At 38.5% G+C, this 10,802-nt stretch overlaps 1 long non-coding RNA gene across 1 annotated transcript; it reads left to right on the top strand.

Moving 5' to 3' along the window:
• Positions 1-3,254: 3,254 nt before the first annotated feature.
• LOC144382580 (uncharacterized) lies at positions 3,255-8,683 on the top strand. The gene is made up of 2 exons (XR_013449777.1): positions 3,255-3,976; positions 5,845-8,683. It is a non-coding gene; the product is annotated as an uncharacterized LOC144382580 (long non-coding RNA).
• The last annotated feature ends 2,119 nt before the right edge of the window (positions 8,684-10,802 follow it).

Genomic DNA, 10,802 nt, shown 5'->3' with positions numbered 1-10,802 from the left:
TTGTGTGGGTGTTTTATTAAATGAGAGTATTTATCATTTGAATCGTTTAAATTTATTGACATTTGCAATAACGGGCAGCCAGATGTGATTCTCTGTAGCTCCCTCCCCCCCCCCCCCCCCCCCCCCCCCCGTGTCCTTCAAAGCCTGCAGTTACAAAAACATGGGCCTTTGTCAGCTTGGGAGTAGAGTGTCTGTCGACTCATGTTTAAGAGAGGCGCTTTTTTTTTTTAAGGGCCTTAACACTTAATAAATTGTTTCCAGCACATTAAATAACACTCGAATCCTGAAAAAGTTCAAGATTCTTGAAAAACTGTCTCTCCCTCCTCCCCCCCCCCCCCCACTAAGCCAGTTGTGTGAAAGATAATTCCCCAGCGTGAATTTGGTACTTCAGATTTCAACTTGGTGACTTTTCCATTCTTTACGATTCCGTAGACTGCCATTGTATGGGAAGCCTCATCTACTCATTGTGACTTGTGCCATTTAAAAATTGATAGTCCCGAGTAGTCTAAAAGACTCTGTGTACTTGAGTTAATCCTGTGACTTCTAATATTCGTAAAAGTTTAAAGACTAAGGCATATCGTCCTTTCAACAGAGCATAGTAAGATCTAGTGAGTGACAGTGCAGCTTGTACAGATGTTTGGAGAATTTGGAGAATAAAGCAGATCACGTATGTAACAGTGAGATTTAATGTCATTTCAGGTTTACATTTCGTCATGTGACTTTTTAAAAAAAGTAAATGTGAATAATGTATAATCATCTAAAGAAGTCTTCAAAGTGTGTGGGTGTGCATGCGCTTCTATTTTGTATTGTGAGGTATACCATCCTGGAGTTTTAAGTCACTGTGTTTCATAGGAGGGTCTTGGCGATGTCGGAAACATAGGACTTAGCAGCAGCTTCGTTGTTCTTGCGTGTTTTCAGCACACTGTCTTTTGAGCTAGTGCGCTCCAGTGAATGCCACCACCATTTTCACTGAGAAGTAAAAATCACCCGTGTTTACTGCAGGCTTCCAGAGGCAGACAAAACATCAAACCCTTAAATCTCAGGAATTTGCTGCTAACGTCCAACTCTTTTTGTTCTTTTATTCCTGCCAGATAACTAGCCACACATCTAAATGACTAAAGTATAAGTTTTGATTGGCAGTGCTTTTAACTAGCACAGTGAGAAATGTTTCTGGATGGAGACAGAAATAATCAGTCCAAACTGGACAGTATTTTAAAACTTTTAAAGGTGAAATGTTAGAGACTGATTTTTCTATAGAATTGTATAGCCATAGGAAGCCTAATGATTAAGTTGCTTATCAGGTTTTTTGTTTTTAGTTTTGGAGCAAGTCTATAATCATGATCTTGCTATTTTTTCCATCCTTCAAGGGAGCTTCCTTCTTACAAGTGTATCAGAATGTAGGCAGCCACTCCTGGCAAATTCATATTGGTTGGTGGCTTTAAAAGTAGGTAATGTGAAGACAGGAAAGGACAAATTTCGTTGGTGGTAATACCCTTTGGTTCTTGAGTTAACTCTTTTGAGAATCCTTTCCTGTAACAACAATAATAAAATACTCATATAATTCCACCATGTGGAGACATGGCCATTGTGGATACTTTCTGTGACTATGCAATCATTTTTCCTGTATATTCATGTTTATATTTTCTTTAAGAAATGAAATTTGTACTATGCATACTCTCAAAGCCCTTAAGCTTAGTATGGGCGACATGGATTTGTAGAGTGTTGAGTCACATCAGACAATGAACAGTGACTTGATTCTTTCTCGTGCTACAGGTGCAGATCATGTGCGGTTACTGAGAGCCTCTCCAAGTCCGTGGGTTCCTTACGATGTGTAGATATTGTTAGCATCAGGATGATAAGTGTCTAAGCAAATAAGATAGTTAACGTTTATTTAGCATAGACAAGCTTAACATTGTAGATCTGTCTCCTCAAAAACCATTTTAAACGTGCATTTTGGAATTGTATGTTAAGTGGTTAAACAGAACCTGTGAGACACCATGCAATAGTTCATTTCACTATGGCCTGTCCATGTCCTCGGAGGTTGGAAAAGGATGAGCTGCTTCTCAGTTTTTATAGTTCCCAAACAGGTGTTCAATTTGGACTGAATCGGTTTGACACCTGCAAAAAAGGGAAAAGCTGGTTGTTTATCAGTTAATTGTCTTGAAATCTCCGTGCTCGTGTGACTTCCAGCTTCTCAAAGAGACAGTATTTCATGAGTGGTTCACCTTCAGCTCTGGAACCATGTTTAATATAACGGGGGGGGGGGGGGGGAGGGCTTATAACAAAACATGCAACTCTTCTTTGATAGTTATTTGAGAATTTGGGTGAAAAAAATTCAGCGGCAGGGCAACACGTAACTTAGAAATGTATTGATTGATATTTCAAGAACATTTTTACATATATGATGAAGTCCACTGCCATCTTTTGAGCATTAACCAGGGTTTAAAATGAAACTGCATATTTTTAAATGAAGTGTTCAATAAGGATTTATATTTTTCATTTTTTAATTAAAAAGAATTTATATCTCTTGTTGCATGTGGTTTCTTATGTTCTTGAAGTGGTTAGAGGTTTTGTTTGGAATGGAGCAAGGCTCAAGTGTTGCAGGTTGTCCACTGTTTACCACAGTGAAATTCTGAAAATGTTCAGGTGTGGCTTCCTATAACCTATCATTTACTGGCGTTGATGTGCACCTTTAGGGTTTTCTGCCCACTCTAGACAGTTGTCCAAATGATATCCCATGTTTACAAATGCCTTCCTGTTTTTACTTTCCTCTCTCATTAAATTGCCCTATTGGGCAGTTTATAAATGTGTGTTGGATGGATGGGTGGATGAATTAAATTTTTGAGTGCTAGACTCCAACTTCAGAGATTAAATAGTTTGATTCAGGCAAACACTTCTTCCTGGAATCTCACAGTTCATTGTACTGAAACTAATGTCAACCTTGGATGACCTTTGACATACAGGAATGACTCTTGGATATTAATGAATTTGTTAGTAACATCTGGATGTGTGCATTAATGAGTTATTTTCAAACTTGTGCATTTAACCAAAGTTGGTGTATTGGAAATGTTTATGTCAAGTTCCATTTGGCTACTGATGGACATAAAAACAGAAATGCTTTCCTATGGAGAGTATTTTTTCTTTAAAAAATTAAAGAGTTAATTATTTTGAGTATTTGGTTTTAAATTTTTTATTCAACAAGTACTTATCAAGTCCCTGCTATGTGTTAACAGATGTTTGGAATATATTAGTGATCAAAACGGACATACCTTCTATTGCCCTTGAGGAGAGGAAGTAGATTTTACTAAACTGTGACAGGTGCTGTGAAATATGAGTTGCATGTGATCCAGTAATGATCCCCAAACACTGCATACGCTCCCCTAGACTTCCTTCCCCTTGAGGTTAGATGGGCCATTGTAACTAGTTAAGTCCAGTGAGCCAGCAGTGAAAGGGATGTGACACTCCCGAGGAAAGGCATTAAAAATTAAATCCCTTGTAGAATCCTTTGGGCTTCCTTCCCTCTTCCCTGGCAGTGACCAGGACTGGATATGTTTCAGGTGGTGCAGTTCTGTCAGCCTGGGTCTTGAGTGACTTTATGGGGCAAAACTTCCTCAGATTGAACACAGTAGATGTTAGCATGCGCAAGAAACAAATATTAAATTAGACCAAGATTCTGGGACAATTCGTTACCATTGCATAATTAATTACATTCTGACTGATGGCTTGGAAGGGTCAGAGAAGGAAGCAGGGAAGAGGGGATTAAAAATGGAGCAAAACGAAAAGTGACATCTTAAAACCAACAATGTGATGCAATCAAGAAACTAAATTGCAAGTCCATTGTTATTGATCACCTGTAGGCACTGTTCTAGATCCTTGAGATAGAAATGGGTGAACAGCAGATCCCAGCTCTCATGGGGCTCGTGTTCTAGGAAGGATACCAGATGATAAACACCAGATGATACACAGCATCTGTAAGGTAAGAAGGACTCCGGTGGTGGATTGTGGAAGAGAGTCCGGTAGGTCGGGTGTGGAGAGGTAAGTCGCAGTGCTGAAGGGGGTAGTCTGGAATCGTCCTCACTGGGAAGGTGAGAACTGAGCAGACCCCTTGAATCAGTGGCATTAGAATGTTCTTTCAACCTGTCGGACAGCAAGAGGCACTCATTATTCTTTGTAAAATTTCATTCTCACCTTTTACAACTGTCTATATTTGGTTCCTGAGTTTTTAAGATTTTTACTGGTGTATCTAGGGATAATCTTGAGAATGCCACCCAAAGTAGTCATTGTGTCCTAAATCATTTTGTTCTCTAGATTGGTTTTGGCAAAATCTATATAAATAGTATGTTCTTCTTCATTCCCAGAGTTGAATTCATTTTAAAATTTTTCTTAATGTGTGTGTGTTGAAAATACTTGATAGAGCTTTTCAGTAGAAGTTAAAGTTCTGTTATGGCCTTAAATATTTCTGTAAAGCTGAAAGGAAATGTCATTTGTGATTTATCCATGGGAAACAAGTTATAAATTTTGAGCTACCCGAGAAACAAAAGGGGTGAAATTTATGGCCTAGTGCTGTATACTTTAATTCTTAACTCCTATGAGCAAAAACTTCTTGAAAAGCACCAATATCTAAATAATAAAAGAAGACTTTTTCACAAAGGGGGAATCCCGCCCCTTCTCCTACCATATTTCAAGATCCAAGAAATTTAACTTTGTGGTAAAGGGCAAATAGTATAATTGATTTAATTTGATACAACAGAAATTTGCAAATATTTATTGTGGCATTATTATCTAGTATTTGCTATTGGTCACTTTCTTCCTCCCATCAGGAGGAAATTTTGAAAGAAAATATCAACTAATAGCTTTTGCTAATAATTTTAATTTTAAATTTTAATTTTAAAGTACAATTCCAAGTGATTTTAAAGACACTTTGGCAAATTTGCATTTTGTTTTTATTCTGAGTCTGATGAGATTTTTTTTTTTTTACATTTTATTTTGCTTTAGATAAAATTAAGGTAGTGGAATAGGTTTCCCCAATGTGAGAAAAATTGTCATGTAAATTTAGAAAAAATATTGCATCCATGCTTTATTCTTGGCCTAAAGGTTAAACGTTACTTACTGGGCATGTCTCCTAAACCTACCTCATTGGAATTTGAATGTACATTCCAATAGTAATGATAAATACACTTCAAACCTAATTTTCAAGGAAATAAGCCATGTGTTTACTCTTCTTAAAATACCTGAGACTTGGAAAAAACTTAGTTATGTTTTTCTATTTAATAATATTCAGTTAAATGTGACATACAGAGATCATGAAGCTTCTCAAAAATATAATCTGTAAAAATACTCTTAAGTATGACAATGCTATCTGTGTATTAAAAGTTAGCTAGAGTAGTCCAATTGACTGATACTGGAACACACTGTAACATGTAAATTAGGGAAAATAACAAATTAGAGTCATGTTTATGCTTCTCTTTTCAGTTAAAATCCTGTCTTTGAAATTACAGATCTTGTAAGTTTGCGATCCTTATTATCTGTAAGGGAAAGAAATGTACTTAAACTTTACAGGTGGATGTGAAAATTAGCCAGCTTCTTCATTTTATTCAATATTTCCATGAAGATATCATTGGCAGGGAAGCCCAACGTTTTACATGGTTCTCTTCAACAAGGGAGCTACAAGGGTCTTTAAGTAATTACTCAGCTAATACTCTGTTGATGGTGCACAGCTACCGCAGATCCTGTGAATAATGCATGGGCTTCTCAGGGTTGTTAGTACTGGGTATCAGATGAATGTTTGAAAATGTTTAGTCTTCGGTCAAAGAGTAGGCATGAATTACATTTCCCTTTTGCCAGACTCGGCAGACACCATTGAATGTGTTTTGTTGTCCTTGGAGAAGACATGAGGCCATTGTTTCCACGGAAAAATCCAAGGAGGTTAAAACAGAAATATCACTATGAACACGATCTACTGAGGTAAAATCATGGCGAGGAGGTAAGGCAGCTCGAATCTTTCCCAAGAAAGTTTCTACACAGTTCTACCTCAGAAAACCTGAAGATACAGATTTAAAATTCATAGGAGTTCTGTGATAAGTCACCTACCTGGAGACCAAAACACAGAGCAGAGAGGCAGGAAGTTGAAGTGAGAATCAAAGGAAGAGGGAAGACAAGAGGCCTCAGGGAGCTCCAGCTACCTCTTAGTACCGGTGGGCTGCTGGGAAAACACTCTGTGCGGGCCTTATGTGCCAGACACGGTAGCAGACGCTTGCCACACTTTACGCACCCTTCAAGGAGGGTGGTTTCACCTCAGTTTATGCCCCAAACCTGAAAGAGTATTCAAATTGCCCAGGCCTCACAACTGGTAATTAGGGAACTGAATTTGAGCCCATTTGAACTATCATTTTGACCATACTGGGATGCTGTGCCACGTCTTATACATAACCAAATTTACAGAGCGAACAACAAAAGCGTAAACAACAAATCCATAATGGAATCATGCCAGTATCCTTTATTACGGACAGAAGAAAAGCACATTTTAGTACAAGGTTTAAGTCCTGCAAAATGAACGAAGAAGAGAAACATTGAACAGGAGGAGTTCACGCCATGAAAGAGAACTCTGTATCTTGCAAAGTTCTTGATAGGTACGATGGCGAGGTGTTGGCACATATTTTTATATCAAGACTCAGAACAAGAAAAATATGTGTTAGTTTGGTCTTAAATTTGTTGAATAAACTTGTACCTTATTTGTGGTTGAACTTAGAAATACGTTGTTGTTTAAAGTAATTGGTTCTCCGTTAAGCAGGCTAACCAGCCATCTGTCAGGTGTATGCTGCATGCTTACCGTGTCTACTTGGCATTAAGGTGGGTATAGAGATCAGAGAAGGTCACTGACATTTTAGAGTGGGGAACAGAGTTTACGCAGAGGGAAGAGCGAGTACAACGGCTTGTTGCAGGACAAAACTTGGCTGTTTAGGAAACTATAAGAAGAGAAAGGTTAGAGCACAGTGAGTGGCGTGGAGAGCAATGGAAGATAAAATTTGGAGAAGTGGGCAGGGGAACTTCTGATTCCAGCCGAGGTGGAATTGAACCACTCAAGCCCATTTCTGCTGTGGTCAAGAACTAAAAAGTTGCGGACCGAACGCAAAGAAGCAAATACCTAAGAACTCTGAAAAGTAAAGACAAGCAGACAGATTGTGAAGGAAACTCAAAACTTGGAAAAGCACCCTATATGAGGATGCTTCCCTTTCTCTTTTCTTTCTTTTGTCTTACAGGTTTGCACCAGGGGTCAGCTCCAGTTGCTGAGCTGCACAGCCCATGGAGACATGAGCGGCTGAAACCCTGGGAGAAATCCAGCTGCTGGCCAGAGGAAACCAGGAAAAGCGTCTCCTGTTGGCCAGAGAGCATGGGTTGATGGGAGGAGGAAAATCCTGAAGAGGAGAGAGCTGGGAAGGGGGAGCCCTCTCATTGTGTAAATGAACTTCTCCAAGTCCTGGGCTCGGTCCGGAGCTGGCGTGCACAAGACAGACCTAAGGAACCATAGCAAAGTGTACAAAAATGAAAATGAGATGGGGACCACCACTCATAGAAGGTGACAGGGAATTTGCAGTCTGAGCCTGACTGTGTTGATTGCCTGCTTAAACAAACAAACAAAATACTTCTCAGAAAATTTTAATAAGACCCAAAGTGGATACAACCCAGCATCCAAAATTGCTTAAGTAGGAAGAACCAGGATAATGTGACCAATTTCCAAGGAAAAAGTCCATCAAGAGATGTCAGCCTCAAGGTAACCCAGATGCTGGAATTATCAGACATAAAAGCAACTATTAAAATCATGCTCCATGAGATAAAGATAAACACACTTGACTGAACAGAAAGAAGTTCTCAGCAGAGAACCAAATTATAAACAGAACCGTATGGAAATTTTATGGCAAAAGATACAATATCTGCAATTAAAAATAAAAACCACTAGATGGGCAGTAGAAAAATGGAAATGACAGGAAAGAGCACACTTGAAAGTAAATTAATAAGTGTCCAATTTTAATGATGACTCTAAGGTCTTAAAGGTGGATGAGGCTTTGAAAAGCAAAATGTATCTGACTGTAATTAGCTACAGGGAGCCTTGATAAGATATTAATCCAACTACATTCATGTGGCTCCCTGAGATACATATGAAGAAGTTCCTGCTGTTTGTCAATTATGTTGAGTAAGGAATTAGCATTATCATAGGTCCAACCGTGATGATTATGCAAATTTTCTATGAGTGTTTTATTTGGGCTTAATACGTAAAAACAATGTCACATATGTTCTGCAACTTACAACGTCCAAGGTGATGCATGCGTTGACAAAGAAAAGTTTCCTAATTGGGTCCATTAAGTTGTGTACCTGTAGTAAAAGCAATTTTGAAACCTAAGAGAGTCATCACTAGATAATTGCCAAGCTCATCATCAGAGTCAGTGCCTGGTAAATTGTTTTGCTCACCTGCTCATGTTAACTCTTTGAATCAGCCTTTGTGATAGGGCCTTTTCCCAAATACAGATGTGATTACAGAGATGTCACATGAAAATCGACCTATCTTGTAGGCACAATACATGCTTTCCAATCTCATAACAGAAAAAAAAAATGCAATGTTTAATGCTGCTAGTACTTAGAAATCCGTTATGAGAAATCATTAAAGTGAGTCTGGAGAAAAATGGAACTGGTATTATGTTTGGATGAAGGAAGACAATTTCAAGGCTTTAGAATACCTCCCATTGTTACATTAGCACCATATCACTCTTAAAAGGCAGTGTGAATTCTTGTAAGGGTGATGATAATTCTGGATTTAAGAGTTTAACAAGTGTTGCCATTCAATTCCTGTAAGATAGGAAGCACAATTATATCCATTTTATGCATGAGGAATCGAGGGAGACAGAAACATTCAGTAACTGGTCAGCACAGAAAAACTAGTAAGTGGTGCAGCTGGGATTTAAGTTCCCTAGATCTGGTTGCCAAGCCTAGACCACTAGCTACTGGGTTACACAGTTACTTCCTATAACAACTAAATGAGAACTTTTTTTTTTTTTTTAAAGGGTGTAGTCTTCAAGCTGCAATGGGTAGAACAGAGGTATAAGCAGTTCTCACATTTTTTGGTCTCAGGATTCTTTTAAACTCTTAAAATCTATTGAAGACCTTGAAGAGCTTTTGTGTGTGTAGGTTATTTATACCTACTGATATTTTACCCTATTGGAAATGAAATCTGAGACATTATCACCTGGGAAATATTTATTAATTAAAAATAACAATAAACTCATTACATGTTAACATAAATAATGTTTTTAATGAAGATAATTAGGCTTTCCAAAACAAAACTTTAGCAATTAAGAGTGGCTTTAAAAAAAAAAAATGTTTTTTTTCAAATATCTATTAATACTTGGATTAACAGAAAACAGCGGGATTTTCATATATGCTTCTGCATTTAATCGGTTGTGTGATGTTGTTTTGGTTATAGTATATGAAGAAAATATGACCTCTGTACACAGATATGTAGTTAGTAAGGGAGAAATTTTTTAAGAGCCTTTTTAGATAATTGTAGGTATTCTTGATACTACCAAACTCAAGTTGTAATTTTTTAAAACTTCATTGCAGTGTGGGATTGGGAACCCTCAATGAACTTTTTGTACTCTGTTTGATTCAAACCTGTTGGTTTATCTTGGTTGGTTTTTTTTTTAAGATTTTACTTATTTATTTGACAGAGAGAGTGAGCGCGAGCACAACCAGGGGGAGCGGCAGAGGGAGAGGGAGAAGCAGACTCCCCGCTGAGCAGGGAGCCCGATGTGGGGCTCCATCCCAGGACCCTGAAATCATGACCTGAGCCAAAGGCTCAGATGCTTAACCAACTGAGCCCCCCAGGGGCCCCTATCTTATTCTTTGAATGATCTTTTATTCATGTATAATTTTGTAATGTTATGAATGGATTACTTGGAAAACATTGGCTCACTGATTTGTATAGATCTTCCAAATGTTGACACACTTCATTGTAAATGTAAAAAAAAAAAATCACATTTGCTAATATCACCCTGAGCTCATCAGAAAAGTCTTTATAAATACTGGGAAGCTGTCAAGTTCCGAGTGGCAGATACAAGTTTTTTAAAATATTAATTTTTTAAAAAGATTTTATTTTTTTATTTGTCAGAGAGAGACACAGCGGGAGAGCGAGAACAAGCAGGGGGAGTGGGAGAGGGAGAAGCAAGCTTCCCGCCGAGCAGGGAGCCTGACACGGGGCTCAATCCCAGGACCCTGAGATCATGCCCTGAGCCGAAGGCAGACCCTTAACGACTGAGCCACCCAGGCACCCCTAAAATACTAGTTTTTACTTAAAAGTTTGAATTGTATCCCTGACAACAAATACTGTTAGCTGTTTTCCTGAAAGGGTCTCAATATCCCACTGAAGCCAGAGGCCACACTTTGAGGGTCAGTGGTGAAGAGCTTTGATTGGGGAGAAGCAAATAAGAGCACATTTGCCTAAAGATCCAAACAAATTAACTTTCAGGGTGCTGAAGGAACTTGAAAATGGTCTCAGAATCACTAGCAGTAATCTGTGATAAATGAAGGGAAGTGGGAGAGAGTTCAGACACGCAGGAATGAGAAAAGATTGCCTTCACTCTCCAGGGGGATGTTTTCTGGGCAACTCTGATTCCCAGAAAAAGACTACATGGTATTCCATAGCAGGTGGCTTAAGAACATTACAGAATAATTCAGCGATTGCCAGATGTCATGAGGGCTAGGAGGTCATCTTAAATTTTGTTTTCCTGCATGATTATCTGACACAGTGCTTC

This window comes from Halichoerus grypus, chromosome 7, assembly GCF_964656455.1.
Source record: "Halichoerus grypus chromosome 7, mHalGry1.hap1.1, whole genome shotgun sequence".
Classification (NCBI taxonomy): Eukaryota; Metazoa; Chordata; class Mammalia; order Carnivora; family Phocidae; genus Halichoerus; species Halichoerus grypus.
The sequence above is the reverse complement of the archived record's forward strand: the minus strand, read 5'-3'. Positions and strand labels throughout refer to the sequence as shown.